Raw genomic sequence first — 14,428 nt, 5'->3', positions numbered from 1 at the left:
AATTAAATGATCAAACTACTCATCTTCGTCCGAAGCTTTGAATGCCTTTGCATATTTTTTTCCCGAGCCCTCATCACCATGTTGTATTCGTCGGGAAGCAAGTCTTTGGAAACCGGTTTGAAAAGAAGCTTCAAACCTTTAAACATTGTCCGTATGTCGCTATCTTCACATAGCTTATCCAAGGCTCGATTCGCGGATTCTTGTGAAGCTTCGGTTGATTGAATAATCTTCAAACGTACTACATCGGATGATGTACGGCTCGCGGCATCGGATGAGTACTCGAACCTTTAACTTTTTGCTCGACTTGGAGGGCGTCGAATTGGGTCTTTATCCCTAAACAAATTTTCAAGTTGCCTCGGGTCCGGGTGCGTGCTTGTGTTCGGGTCGCGTTCATAAGATCTTCCCACGCACATCCACTTTGCCACATTTTATCGAGCTTTGAATAAATTGCTTAATATCCCGTGCAATTTTAGCCTATTTACCACTTATTTGATCTGAACGCCTTTTCTCCGAAACAAGCGAATTATATTGTCTTCGGACTTTACCCCAAAATGAATTAAAAGTTTCGTCATTTTGCGCATCCGGATGTTCGGAAACATACACATAACGCTCGGCTAAAATTCTTGTTTCCAAATCGGTCCAAGCAACTTTCGGACACTTGACTTTTTTTCCTTTCGGCTCGGCTACGGGTTCGGATTCAAGATCGTTGTCTTCACGTTGAGTTTCGGGAACTTTTTCTTCATCGGATTCGTCGCGTAGTGTAGGATAATAAGGTATTTGTGGTTGGTTTGGGTAGTATGGAATTGTTGTGATTGTTGTTGGTTTGGGTAAAGTGGAATTTGTTGAGAATGATATTGGTGCGGGTAGTATGGATGTTGTAGAGATTTTGTGTGTGAACATTTGGAAACATATTTGCAAACGGATTGACATTTGTAAATTGTGAAAAAACGGTAGTTTGTTGCGAAGATTCAAGTAATTCACGCATCATATCTCGACTGACCGCGTTTTGATCTTGAATTTGTTTGCCTTTTCCGTTGTTTGTATTTATTTCGGAACTCATTTTTGCGTATGTAAAAAATGGATAAAGATTTGAGAATGAAATGAAGATGAGAATTTGAATGAATATGGGAGTAGTGTGGAGAAAATAATGAATAGATTATGTGTGTATATATATATATATATATATATATATATATATATATATATATATATATATATATATATATATATATATATATATATATAGTAAATAAAATAGGGGAAAAATGGCATTCTAGGCGTTAAGTAAACGTTGGTCGTTTTTCTAATTTTTATATTTTTTTTATAGCCATTACCTTCTGTCCATAAATATTTCACAGGAGAACGAAATGGAGAACAAAAAGCTGGGCGAGCATCTGGGCGGAGCCCAGGACGGGCCGTTGTCATCGGCGACTTCCTGGGCGGCGGTCTGGCGGAGGTGGTGAACGAGCTGTTGGGAGCAACCTTATTATAAATGTTTTTTTTTCTTCCTTTTTTAACAAACACATTTATATTTACATGCATTACCATAAATAAATACATAACATCGATCCATGTTAGAAAATGAAAAATTGTTCCGTTCCTAGAACTTTAACCCCTCCTATGGTAAACCAATGATCATTTAAAGTAACATAAGAATAAGATAAGATGTCCTCTTATTAATTGCTTTAACATTTTCATGCTAGGAATGTAAATCGACTCTATAATGTGCCTGATTTAGTGATGTGTAAGTGAAGCGTAAAAATAAGTGACCACTCTCTTTTTGTTTGTGATGTGGCCAGAGCTCTTTGAAATCGCATTTGTACGTCGACATGTGGATTCCAGCATTGAACTGCTGGAATATAATGATTGGGATCATTAGCTTTTAACCGAGAATGTTCCCATTGCATCCAAACATCATTTATCTATGACCATTGGTGCGACTACCTTATGGCATTTGTGGCGTAACCGTAATAGCTTAGTTTTTAATTCAATTCTCATCTCACAAAAAATGTATGAGCTTAATAGATGAAAAAATAAAATTTAAGACGGAAGGAGTAGTTAGTTTATGCATCTATCGTTATAAATGCTATTATATATATATATATATATATATATATATATATATATATATATATATATATATATATATATATATATATATATATATATATATATATATATATATATATAGTGGTAGGATCAAGAGGGAAGTAACTATTCGGGGGGAAATGGGGGGAAGCAAAAACTTTTTTTTTTTCGTTTTTTGAAAAAACTTTGTTCACGAACATTATAGATGAGATGAAAATATGAACATTTAGTAGAGACACTTTGTGATAAATGTTTTTATTTTGGCGGGAAAACGCTTGAAGAAGTAATATATAACAATTATCGTGTTTTTCGAGCGTATTTTGAGGTTTTAGCTATTGGGGTTTAGATATTAGGGTTTAGATATTAGGGTTTATAGGGTTTAGATATTAGGGTTTAGAAATTTAGGGTTTAGGGTTTAGATTTAGGGTTTAGATTTAGGATTTAGATTGAGTTTTTAACACGAACGGTTTAAAGTTTAGGGTTTAGGGTTTGGTGTTTTGGGTTTATGGAATAAACCCAAAACACCAAACCCTAAACCCTAAACCCTAAACTCTAAATAGGGCTAAATTTTACTTCACAAAACATGAAGAAAAAAAAACGTTCATATTCTTCACGAACAATATTATCTTGAATGTTATTTTTGTTGATCGTTTTCCCGCCTAAATAATAACATTCATCACGAAGTGTCTCTTCTAAATGTTCATATTTTCGTGTGATCTTGATGCCGGAAAAAAAATTTAAAAAAAAAACGAAAAAAAAAAAAATTTGCTTCCCCCCGCTTCCCCCGATTGGTTACTTCCCCATTGATCATGCCTATATATATATATATATATATATATATATATATATATATATATATATATATATATATATATATATATATATATATATATATATATATATATATATATAGTGGTAGGATCAAGAGGGAAGTAATCAATCGGGGGGAAGCGAGGGGAAGCAAAAATTTTTTTTTTTTTTTCGTTTTTTAAAAAAACTTTGTTCACGAACATTATAGATGAGATGAAAATATGAATATTTAGTAGAGACACTTTGTGATAAATGTTTTTATTTTGGCCGAAAAACGCTCGAAGAAGTAATATATAACAATTATCGTGTTTTTCGAGCGTATGTTGAGGTTTTAGCTATTGGGGTTTAGATATTAGGGTTTATAGGGTTTAGATATTAGGGTTTAGAAATTTAGGGTTTAGGGTTTAGATTTAGGGTTTAGATTTAGGATTTAGATTGAGTTTTTAACTCGAACGGTTTAGAGTTTAGGGTTTAGGGTTTGGTGTTTTGGGTTTATGGAATAAACCCAAAACACCAAACCCTAAACCCTAAACTCTAAATCGGGCTAAATTTTACTTCACAAAACATGAAAAAAAAAACGTTCATATTCTTCACGAACAATATTATCTTGAATGTTATTTTTGTCGATCGTTTTCCCGCCAAAATAATAACATTCATCACGAAGTGTCTCTTCTAACATTCCCCCCGCTTGGTTACTTCCCCATTGATCCTGCCCCTATATATATATATATATATATATATATATATATATATATATATATATATATATATATATATATATATATATATATATATATATATATCCCCATGCATATATAATAGCATTTATAACGATAGATGCATAAACTAACTACTCCTTCCCTCTTAAATTTTATTTTTTCATCTATTGTTTTGTTTAAGATCCACAAAGTAACAGTATAAAGAAACTTTAAGGTTTTTTCAATCAATTTATAAAAATAGTCAATTAATTTAGTCATTTAAAAAGTAAATACTAGCAATAAAGTAAGGACCGAGGGAGTAGGATACTGGTATGTACTACGAATTTTGGTGTAAATCATTTAATTATTATTATTCTTAATACTTTTGTGTTGAAGTATCCTCTTGATGGTAATAAATGCATTGATCTTGAGGATCTGAAATTTCAATTTTCTATTACCAAACTAATTTATTTAATTTTAATTATGTCTGGTACACATACTAATAAACTCTTTTTATTTTTGCAGTTGTCATCTATTTGCACGACATATATCATTGGTTGAATATTACATTTTTGTGTACCAAGTTAGAACATGCATGTTAGAATAATGATAATAGTAGGACTCGGTTCTGATGGAATTTAAAATAATCCAAATCCCAACATGTTTGTCTTCGGATATGTTTAGATTTGTATCCACACATGTTTGAGTTTAGCCATATTTGAATTTGATTAACCGCTACGTAATTGTGTTAGTCATAGATGTTCCATGAAAAAACATGTCATGAGGAGTCCGAACAAATCATCCGCGGACAAATAGTGTATTTTGACAAATCACACACACTTTTTTGATCCTCACACACCAATTTAAAGAAATGGAGTATTATTAGAAGAATAAAATGTTAAAATAGGTGTGTGAGGATCAAAAAAGAGTGTGTTAGAATCATTCCCTTTTTTAAAAAGTGTATCTAGTCATTTTTCTTTCTTTATTTATTTTTCTAAACATAAGCCCATCATTTTTCTAAGCATAAGCCCATCAGGGAGATCGTAACCTCCAAAATTTAGGCCGAAAGATTGGACCATCCAATTCAATCTAGTCCAGCCACACGTTCAATATATCGGTGTATAGACTTTATTAAGCTGCATACTGATCAAATTTGCTATAGTGGCAACCTACTATTTGTGTTTTCGCCGGCCGCATGTGCAGAATCAACAACAACAAAAAAATTTAAAATGAAAGTTGTAGCCTTTTGAGTTATGAGCGCATGTGCTTTTAAATCAACTTACTCAAGGTTTGGATGATGAAGATGTGGCCAAAACACTGAAAGTTCGCTAAATTTGAAATATTCATCAAAAGTTCATTAATTCTTCACATCTTTGAGAATTTCACCTAAAGTCAATTTCAAACTGAATAATAATCTAAAACCTACAAAATTGGCTTTAATGAATGACAAAACAAGTCCGATTTCCCCGCTTAAATGTGAGTGAAATACATATAAACTAGGCGACATCAACATGTTATAGATATAAAAAAGGGGGTAAAACTGAACCTGTGACGGCTTCCCACCGACCTTTCCACATCAATATAAGAGAGTAAATCGTGCAACATTTAGGTGAAAAGAGATGTGAGTAAGATTGAACCCATTACCGTTTTAAGGTGCATGTCCCATAATCACTAAACTACCATCAAGTAATATATTATAGATATAAGAACCTTAATACACCCATTTATAAGAGAAATCCCATCTATAAGAGATGTCCTGTCAAATCTAAGAGTAACCAAGTTTGAGTTCTATTCTTTTTGTCTTCTATTATAATGCTAGTTCCAACTTCAAACAAATTTATTTTTCGTGCTAGCCATTGGATAAGGAAATTTTGGTAACTGTTCAAACAGCTTCACGTAGAAACAAGTCATTTTAGTGATGGACAGATTGAGTGACCCGAAAAAAGTCATTTTGTTGTCATTTTCTTAGAACCTTTTAGAAATGGTGAATGCGTAATCATGATTACAAAAATAATATTATGACAATAATATAATAACTTGATAGTAAAAAATTTAACATGAATTTACTAAAACGATGACTTTGAACATGTCGACTTATCACCGCATTTGCCAGCAATCCTAGCTATCTTTGTATGAAGACGCCAAGCCAAACTAGCAATAACCGGCAAGAGAAAAGAAAATGTCGGTCTCTATCACATCCAGTAAAATATACATGTTTGTTCACAAACATAAAAGTCAAAAGACGTTTAGGAGACAAACTTGCGAACTATGACAACTCTCAAGCATCACTGAATTTCCTCCAAATACTAATTGTCACATCGTCACTTCATCATGTAACAGCTGCAGATCTGATTTCACGTTGAATGGCGCGCCGTGCAAAATTTCTGTGCACCGCGCTGTTTTGGCAGAACAGGAGGACTGTTTTGTAAATTAAATAAAATAAGATGGGGGACTAAATGGCAATTTGAAATGAACGTCCATTGGGTCTAAAGGACATAATCAAACTCATTCTTATCACTTCCAACTCCATTCAAACACACTGATGATGTAGCGTGAGGGTACGAAATATAGTATTATTTTTAATACAAAATACGTTACAAATTACACAAGTTATTTATTTATTTATAGAGTGGGATATACCTAAACCTTGCTACAACACTATAGGCAGTGTACCTAATCGTAGAGTAGTGTAGTTTTTAGTAAGTCCGGTTCGTTCCACAGGGAGCTGGTGATACTTACTATATTTTTAACAACTATATTTATACAAAATATATATAATTATATAAGTAGTAATATTATTATAAAAGGGAGGTTTTACCGTTTAATGACCGGTTTGTCGATTCTATATTTTAAGCGTAAAGATAAATGACGATAATTAAAGTGCGTAAAATAATGACAATAAATAAAATGACAGTAAATAAAATTGCGAGTAATAAAATGACAGTAAATAAAGATACGATGAGAAATACAATAAAAGAATTATGCTTATTTAAACTTCCGTAATCATGATGTTTAACGTTTTGATTTTAATTAATTGTTACTCGGGTTAATTGTCCTTTGTCATGGTTTATTTGATACCTATCTGGATTTTGTCCATAATAGTCCATCGGTCATAAATATAAAGTGCGAGTGTCCTCGTCAAATTACCCTTATACCCGAAGTCAAATATTCCAACTAATTAAGGATTTAAACTGTGACGCAGTTATCACTTCTGTCAACAATTACACCAGTTATCACTGTATGTAATCCACCCCTGTTTTGATTAGATATGAATATTAATTTACCCACTTGATCAGTTTGAATAATCAATTACCCAACTCGAATAATTAATTAAATGATTATAATAGATTTCATATGAACGTCACTAAATAGGACAACCATAATCATTATTAATTATTAGGATAATTAATTTGAAGATAGGTTCGACAGACTCCAATGAGTTGTCACTCAATTAGACAATACCCCCCATCTATTAATAGTCAATAGTCCAATTTCCACAAGTGTCGGTCTTTTGCCCAAACCTTAATTATGGTCCAAAGTTCAATAACCCCTTCTTAATATTTTAGCCCAACATCACGATTACTTCGGCTCAAATAAGCATAATAATAACTTAGTTACGATACATTAATTTAAAAAGGAAGAACATAGCTTACAGTGGTGATTAATCGCGTAGCGTTACACGGACAGAGTTTCGACTTTAAAACCCGTAAAATATTTCTTACAATAACCCAATTATTATTAAACTTAAATTAAACTTAATATTATAAATATAAATATATATATTCTTACAGAGGGAAAGAAAGAAAAATGAAGTGAAGGTGTTCTTTTCATTACACCGTGAATTTCATTTTATAGACAATTGTTGATTTGAAATTTTCACTTATGACCCCTTAACTATGCTCAATTAACAACTTTTCATTATTTATTATTATTCTTATTATGAATTATTTAAATATTATATTATATTATATTCTTGAGCATAGTTAACTTGTAATTTTAGCTCCGTTGCATCGAGCGTTGAAAGTTGGTTCATGTCTCGGTTCCGAATTTTCGAACGTCCTTGCGTACAATTTAATATCTTGTACTTTGCGTTTTGTAACTTGTACTCTTGTCATTTTTAGACGTTTCTCATCAATAATTTGAACCACTTGGATTGTATCTTGTACATTTGAGCTTTTTGGACGTTTGCGTCTTCAAATCTTCGTTTTCGCCTTTTGTCTTCGCACTTATTTATTTAAACAATTACAATGAAAATATAATACAATTACAATGAAAATATAATACAATTACATATGAAAACCTATTATTTAGGAGGGATATTGCTATGAAATATATGTTCCTTTTTAGCCTTATCACACACACACTTAGTGAGAAAAAGAGTTAGAGTGAGAGAGTTTGGTTCTTGCAAAGAAGGAGCTTGTTCAACCCCAAATTGAAGCCCTAACTTAGTGTAGCTGCTCTCTAGTCCTGTTTTACACTTGAGATATAACCTAATTATGAATTTATGTTGTTTAATTTCGAGTTTGAGTTAGGGTTCGGGTTGGTGTTGAGTCTAAACCCCAATTTCTTGTGAAATTAGGGTTCTTGGTGTGTAATTGGGTGCTTAAACCCTAAGATTGTAACCTAGGGTAGTGGTTGACGAACTGATAAGTTAAATGTCTTGCATAAGTTAGTTAAATCACTAGAACACTTGTGAACTAGCGATATTGTTTTTGTGTGAACTTTATTTTAGGTATAAATGTAACAACCCTACTCTTTCCGTCACTTCCGTTAACGGTCTGTTAATTATTTTAACGGTGATTACTTAACTTTATATGTGTTTAAGTGTATTAAATGTATACGTGATCCTTGGTGGGTTACTTGAATTAATATGAGTTAATATTAATTGATAAACTTATTCCGAATAACGAGATAAGATAAAAACGAAACGGTTTGAATAACTGCAAAAACTATATTTCGAGTAACGAAACGCTCGAGTTTATTTTAATAATTATTCTAATAATTATTAACTTTGAAAAATATTTAATTTATTGATTGTTTTAATAAATTAGATTACTTGGTTGCGTTTTAATGATCGGTTTAGCGTTCCGGGACTTCGGTACGTTTAAACGACACTTGAAACGGACCACGAATACATGGAATTGGACAACACGAGCCCGGGAACACCCTTTAGGCCCCATTCGGCCGAAACCCCCTTCCCCACCCCCTTGGATTTTTATTTTTGGGCCACTTGAGTGTTTTAGTCCATGAATCAATTTAACTAGGGCCTTAAGGGATTAAATTAGCAAGTAAATCACAAACCCTCACTAGTAACCTAATTCAGTCGACAACCTCATCTCCCTCCCCTCCGCTCTCTTCGTCGACCTCGCACACACACACAACACCCATCAATCTTGCTCAATCGATTAAACCTTCAACACAAAGATTGCAATTCTCGTCATGCTCAACGCGTTGATATAACTAATTTGTTGATCAAAGGTATAATTCTATGAACCCTAAATTTCAAAAATCTGATTTGGATGAAATTTCATAGTAGATGTTGTCCATACGTGTATATGTAAATTGCTTGCGTTAATTTGTTCGTTTGATGTGATTAGGGTTAAACCCGAATTTGATTTGTGTGATTACAGAAACTTAAACTTGTTGAATGTTAAATATTATTACATATTCAAAAACGTCTCAAAAAATAATAATATTAGGCTTTGGAATTGCGTATTTTCGTTACCGTATGTGCAAGATATGTTTAATTGAAGTTTTGTTGCAAATATGTGATATAATCCTAATTCTGGACAAATGGGAAATGAATTGAGTTATGAACTGATTTCCATTGTGTAGATTAAAAACATTCAATTTGGACTTGTATATCATGCTATTTGGAGTTGTAAAACTCATTTTATGCTTAAATGATTGTTCTTGGTAAAACTCGTTTAATCGATAACTTAAAACAGGTTCTAAATCAATTTGAAATGTGTTCTTGAACCAAGTCTTTGCATTTCTGTAAAATTCATATGTTCTAGATAACTTTTCATCCGGGCCTTGTGATATTTGGATATGTATAGCTTGCGTAATGTGTGTGCCAAAACGACTACCTGTATTTTGTCCGAATCTGCTAAGTATGCACCTTTACTCTTTATATGTTGAGTTGTGGATAGTTTGAGGACTTGAAATTCTGGATAATTACTCTTTATATGTTATGGAACAAAAGTATAGTTTATGTCAAACCTTGTAACCTGCTACATTATGCACTATAAAGCCCAAGATTTGATAACTACTGAATTGGACTGAAATAGAACACCTGACATGCCGGAATAAAATGTACCAATTGGCTAAACCAAATCACCTCATCTTTTGATATGTGTTATTTTAACTTTTCCTTGAAATTTAGCCACTGACCTTGCTTGATTTCATGCTCCTAGCTCCGGTTATACCCACTTTGAGACTGGTGCGCAGATTGAAACTGATTTCGTGCAATGTGTATTGTGATTGCGATTATGTGCTTCGTGCTAACTACTAAGGACATAACTTTGAACTTGTGAATGGATGTAGGTTGTATACTGATCATTAACATGTCATAAGTGAAACTTTATTGTCATATGCCCATATGTGTCCTTAGTTGCACACTACTTAACATGCGGTATGACAACGAAATCGGTAAGCATTAAAACTTGAAACCGAAACTGAAAATGAATGAGATAAACCAAGTTTGACTATTTAACCAACATTGACATGAACTTACTGATATGTTGACTTTGGTTGACCACTTTGACCAAGTTTGACTTTTGTTTGACCTTGGTTGACTTTTGTTGACTTTCATGAACTAGTTGACTATGTGTTGACTTTTACATTGAAACGCGTAAGTCTGAGCAATGAGACAACTTACCCTATGAAATAACTATTGTATAAGATATAACTATTGACCAACCTAAATACGTATATCTAGGTTGCGTTACTCGGCCGTAATTCGTACAAGCTATTTTGCTTACTTTTCATACCGAGCTTTTCAAAGGTGAGTCTACAGTCCCATTTTCATTAACAGTTTTGGGATGAGATACATGCTGCTTTTGAAACTATTTCTTAAACTATTTTAAACTGTTTTACGCATTTGACACTAGTACTATTATACATGTTGAGTTAATGTTCACAAAGCCCCTAGCTTGAATACCTTAATTACCTTCTGGTAAGCACAAATTAGATGGACGGATCCGTTAGGTTAGAAAAACCTCACCCTACTACAACTGTGGTGCATTTACTTTGAAATTTATGTACACCCGAACAAGTGTATACGTTTTATGGGGTAAAGGATAAGTGTAGTGTATACTATACGCATGTCTTTATGTTAGTATTCAAGTGCTCATGGATGTATGTACATTTTGCAACGTTTGGGTTGTGCTTATTGAAATCTCGTGGTCAAATGCAAATGAACTATTCTTCTGAATAATATTTTTCGGATACTATTTTACGTTACTTAAAACTGTATTTTACAAACGAGAGAAATAAAACTTGACATGATATTGTCTACGAACATTTGAAACTTGACATGATATTGTCTATAAATATTTGAAACTTGACATGATATTGTCTACGAATATTTGAAACTTGACATGATATTGTCTACAAACATTTGAAACAGGACACGGTGCTGTTTACAAACTTTAAATATGAAACCTTTGTGGTCTCATGCGATGATATTAGTTACTTAAACTTGTGTTTTACAAGCAGGAGAAACAAAACATTTTTTAATGTCATATAAAGCTGAACTTGACATTGATCTGCACAAACAGACTAAAACTTGACAAATGTTGTCTGCAAACTTTTAATATTAAACCTTGGTGGTCTTTCGCTAATAAACGTTTTCTGAAAATCGTTTCTTAAACATACTGTATTGTTAACTTAAACATGTAGATTCACTCAACATTATTGTTGACCCGTTTTGCGTGTTATTTCTCAGTTATCAATTGCTTCCGCTGTAGAATATTGATGTTACATAGAAGTCAAGCCAAGCACTGAGACCAGAGTTAACATTCTGTTAATGGATTTTAACGGGGTGTCATAATAAAACGCCAATTTGGGTAAAAAAAAATGTGTTAGTATCGAAATTGGTCATTGAGTACTTGAAATATTTGACTCTGGATCTAAATTTGGTGAACTTGAGTCATAATCACTAGCTATTAGTGATTATGGGTACTCCGGGTGTGTATTTACTTAGTCAAGGGAAGTTAAGTGCAATTTGGGTCGAAATTGCACTTGGGTGTTTAGGGTTGTAAAAGTTGTAGTTGATTATAGCTTGTTGTGTAAAATGTAATAGGTAAATTGCATTGTTGATTGACGGAAATTCATGCTTGAGTGTTCATCCTTTAAGCTAAAACAGGTGAGTGGAATAGTTATATGTGTATGTATATGATTTATCTGCTTGTGTGAGGTGTAGTTAGTGATTCTATGCGTGAGGTTTCACTGTAGTGTTATCTGTGCATGAGGATTTCATTACTTCTTGATGGAGGCTACATTGTGTGTCATGGGGATGGGTGGTCATGACCGATTTCATCCGTTCACTCTATGCCACCATGCAGAGTAAAGTTGTATAATGCGTTGTATAACGTTATCGGGAAATGTGAGTACCGGTGGAAAAAGCGAGTACCATTCCTGTATTTGTGTGAATATGGATCCATATTGCTAGGTGTTGTTTTTGTTTAGCATATTATTATCTTAGTAATTATATGCTAGTGTGACGCTTGTATGCTTGATATGCGGTTTGTGATGTGGTGCAAGTAGGTAAGTTGTATGCATATATGTATGATTATTTCATTAACCAAGCCTTGCTTACCCCTCGTTGTTTATCATTGTTATAGATTCGAGCGCGATCAAGGATAATGGTAAGAATGTGAAGTAGCTTGCTTACTTGCGGGTGGATATGCTTTGGACGTTGTATTTTGTTAGATTCTTGGGTAGTGTAAACCTAAGATCCATGCTCGGGTCCATCTTTTGTATTAAACTTAATTTGGGTTGACTTTGTCACTTAAATTACACAGGGTCGCCGAACCCACTTGACGATTAATTATGTGGGAAATGAATTTGGGACCAAGTTTCAAGCATTAAGTGTGTTTGAACAAGTTTGGGGCAACATTGACATGTAGTGGGTCATTTTCCAACACTTAGAAAATTTTGATTTTGATTCGGTTGTTGTATGGTGACTGTCTTCAGAAACAGTTCAAGCGCGCGACGCACACCTTTTTTGCGCGACTCGCAGATGGTCTAGTGTTGATGACCAGGTCTGTTGTAAACAATTATTTTGAAAATCCGCATTAAATCGCGACACACATTGAAGATGTGCGAAGCACAAACCTTTTGTAAAAAAAAAAAAATTTGGTCGATTTTTCGCAAACGTATTCGAGTTGTTTCACATCACCTCCTCAAACTTCTTTTCAGAACTGAATGATAACTGAACCCCTTCATCAAAGACATATTTTCTTAACAAACTTGAACTGAATATATTAATTAATTAATTTAACAAATGTATATATATCTTAATTGCTAATTGCCATGAATTGCAAGATAAATAACCGATTACAAACTAGGAAGTTTGAGAACTAAAATATTGCTCGAAGGGCTAAATGAGAGCGACTCGGAAAAATAAGGCCGACCGTAGACCATTTGCAATGGTAGTGAGTATTGTTAAGAATGTTGTGTACTTGTAGGTGATGCATAGTTATGAGAAAAATTTTGCTGACATGACGGTACTATGACAAACGCGGTTGTTGGGGATAATGTGAGAGAGTTTAGTGGTGTAGTAAAATATAATTAGTAGGTGAAAGAAAAATATATAAAAAATAATAAGAAAATAAGCATTAACCAACCATGAGGTCAGAAATTTTCATTGTGATCCTGCAAATTTATGTCCCATGCTCCAAAACGTTCGAACAACGCCCCTATTTTGATTTCGTGCCCTTTAGACATCTATTAAGGGATGACCAATATCTTTCTCCTTATTTCGACATCTTGTCGTATTAGATTTATGCTCCCTTATCTCTCTTAGTAAAGACTCTATCCAGTGGGAGTGTTGTAAATCTCGTTATTTCTCCCCGATATCTCCCCGGGATCTCGTTTTTGGAAAGCCGCCAAGACGAGATGTCCATCTCTCGAGATTTCTCGGTCAACGGGTTCAAACTTGGACAAAGTCACGATTTTTCGGATTTTCTCGCTCATTTATTGGATTTTCTCACTCATTTCTTGAATTTTCTTGTAAAATATCGTAAAAATGTATATAAATATACGTATATTTATTTATTTTGGTATATCTATATTAAAAAACTAAAAAATTGAACACAAGTCAACATCCGAGATCTCCCCGAGATTTTTCCGAGATGCAGAGATCTCCTAAAAAAAATTCAAATGAGATCTCCCCGAGATCCGAGTTCTCCAACCTTGCCTGTGGCGGAACTTGAACCTGGATACGAATGAGGCGGATACCCCCTTTCGGATACTCTATGTACCAAGTAAATTTTCTTTTTTTATGTAGATTTTTTCCCCGTTAAATCCAGGTGGGACGGATACCCCTTTCGGATACTCTATGTTCCGCCACTCACTCTATCTTTATCGCCACTCCTCCCTTAACTAAACCAAGAGCTTCTTTTTTATTTACTAACTTTACTATGCACTCGAAGTAGTAGATTTTATCTTTCGTGCTTAGTGGACTATACTAGATACCTCTTCTTATAACGACTTACGGGCACACATCTCATTGATACCACTTGTAACATCCCGCCTTTTTCCGTTTACTTTTCCGTTTAACTATTTATGTTCCGTTATATGTTTATAACACGTCTTGTTGATACGCG

Source organism: Rutidosis leptorrhynchoides, chromosome 7 (genome assembly GCF_046630445.1).
Source record: "Rutidosis leptorrhynchoides isolate AG116_Rl617_1_P2 chromosome 7, CSIRO_AGI_Rlap_v1, whole genome shotgun sequence".
NCBI classification, from domain to species: Eukaryota; Viridiplantae; Streptophyta; class Magnoliopsida; order Asterales; family Asteraceae; genus Rutidosis; species Rutidosis leptorrhynchoides.
The sequence above is the reverse complement of the archived record's forward strand: the minus strand, read 5'-3'. Positions refer to the sequence as shown.